The sequence below is a fragment of the Lactuca virosa genome, chromosome 9 (genome assembly GCF_052849685.1).
Source record: "Lactuca virosa cultivar CGN04683 chromosome 9, Lactuca_virosa_CGN04683_v6, whole genome shotgun sequence".
Lineage (NCBI taxonomy): Eukaryota > Viridiplantae > Streptophyta > Magnoliopsida > Asterales > Asteraceae > Lactuca > Lactuca virosa.
Genome location: NC_136434.1, coordinates 61,806,111 through 61,808,740, shown reverse-complemented (window position 1 = coordinate 61,808,740; position 2,630 = coordinate 61,806,111).

Sequence of the window (2,630 nt, the reverse complement as noted above, 5' to 3'; positions counted from 1 at the left end):
AAAGTTACAACCGAACTGAAGGATAATGTAGCTTCAGGTTCTGGTCCACAAGAAAGGCAAAAGGAGATTGATGATAATAGCAGTAACGAATCCGGTGAAACTATTGCTGAGGCTCTCAAGCGAAAGAAGAGAGACAAAGAGCTTGATGAAACCTTGAAGGTTGCAAGGGAAGCAGAGGAGAGGGAAAGGAGAAACAAGGAAGAAGATGAAGCCTTGAACTGCAAGAAGGCCTTGTTTCCCTTATGGACTAAAGAGGCACTTATCAATCAAGCTATAGAGTTTCCAAGTATTTATTGGTTGGAACCTGTTGCTTCGTTTGACTGTGATAATTCTAAGGACTCGCAGTTCGACATGCCAATCACATGAAAGACATTCACGTTCCACTGCTTTGATTCGACTGCTGAGGTTCCTTTTCCTCATCCAAAGGTTGACCGAGAGCTTATTGATTTCTATCTGAAGTATGGACAACCTCAGTACTTGACATGGAGCGCACAGAAAATAATCACTGTCAAGGTACTGAAACCTACGTCTGCTGGGAGATTTGTAAATGTCAATTTCAAAATCACACGAGGTTCTGCAAACTCGGTGTCGATTATATCTATAGCAGATCTTCCGAATCTAAACCCTCATGATTGGATTTTATTATTCAATATTCTGCTTACAAATCCGAGGGAATATGAAACAATTTTGGAACACTTGAAGAGGATGTTGGCTTCTTACATCCATGAGGTTGCAGCTATGGATCAAGAAATAGCGAAAGTAATGAACAAGAAACCGACCATCCAGCCAACACCGAAACCAGGAGATGTGAATAAGATGAAGATTGGCCAAATAGATTCAAAACATCTCACTGTGATGTTTACAAAAGGCGAAGCTCACAAATTTTGTTCGCTCTTGTTGATAAACATTTATTTTCAACTGACTGCTTGGAGCACATCATCAACATTATACATTGGTGCAAGCAGAACTCAGAAGCTGACAAGAAGAATTTTACTGACATGCTTCGGTGGTACATAACGTTCCGTCATCATTTGCTGGCTATGATTCTGAAGGTGTTCAAAACAATAAAGAAGACTTCTGCAGCTCAACCGAAGTGAGCTTTCGGTCCCATTGATGCAAAGGGGGAGATTGTTGAGTCTAATTGTGTTGTGTCTTGGGCTTTATGTTTTGTATCCGGATTGGGTCTGTCCATCCGTGTTTATTTGATAGGGTTATACTATAAATATGCATGCATGTATGCATTAGACGGTGTTGATTATTACGTTCATTGTTTTGTAACCCTAAACACCTCTACAGTCGAAGTTCTTAATCGAGCTCTTCTGAGGTGTTGAAGTATTAATCATACGACATATTCAAAGCCATTCTTGTGTTCTTGATTACATTCTTAACTGTTTGCTTACATAGAATCTAAAGATCCTAATAGAACATTGTTCTAACAGTTAGGTATAAGGGTGAGAGTAACTTTTGTATTCTTGTGAGAACGAGAGCACTTTACTCTTTCAGAATTCTTGTCCTCTTATAGATATAATCAAAGAGCCAAACAGATTATATTTAGATCTTTGTTCTTAATTCATTATGTACTCTGATTTCGTTCTTAACACTCGATTCATACGAACTACATTTGGTATCAGATCAGGATTTTTTCAGTTGTTTTATAGCTTTCTCGTATTTTCAAAAGTTTTGAATCGCTATTTTCAATTCATAAGTATTCGCACTTTTGATTTAGAAAACTTGATATAATCAACGGATTTGATTCGATTCTGCATTTTGTTTGACAAATCAAGTGTTCATGATCTTTTTCTGAAAGAATCATTTGTTAGATTCCATTTTCTGAAGCTTTTCATCATTCCAGTCCATACAACAATGGCGAACGTTAACATGAATACTATGTCTGGTTTCTCTCATCTTCTCGGATCTTCTACCAAAATTTCTATGTTAATTCCCGAATATTACGAACAATGGGCAGATAGAATGGAAGATTATCTCAATGGGATTTATGAAGATCTTTGGTGTTGTATTACGAGTGGAGACTACCGTCCTGGAAGGTTAGAATAAGTTGGAACAGCTGGTTCCTCTGCTGATGTTGCATTGCAAGCTGACAAACAAGAGGCAAATGACAAGAAAATGTTTGCGTGAACTTCACGGTGCTCTTCCACCGGTGGTTTACAATTTTTTTCGTGGTTGTAAGACGGAAAAAGAGATCTAGGATACTTTGATAGAGAAGTATCAGGGAAGTGAGAAGACAAGAAAGAGCTCAGTGAAGCAGTGTTTACTCAAATTATGAGAATTCAAGCTGAAGGAGAATGAAACCGTCGAACTCTACTACGATCGTGTAAACGAGTTGATCTTCAAATGCAATAGTTATGGAGTCACACGTTCTACTCTCAAGTACAATCTCACTTTCTTAATGGGACTTCGAAAGGAATGGAGAAACATTAGCTTGATGATCAAGACCCAGCAAAGCTTCGATAACTACTCGTTGGGAGATCTCTATAATGTTCTAAAAGCTCATGAGAGTGAAATCAACGAAATAGGTGAAGAGGGGAAAATGAACCCGGGAGGCCCTCTTGCCTTGATTTCGCAGGTGTCTGCAAAAGAAGCTGAGATCGAAGTAGCCGCAAAGGTTGATT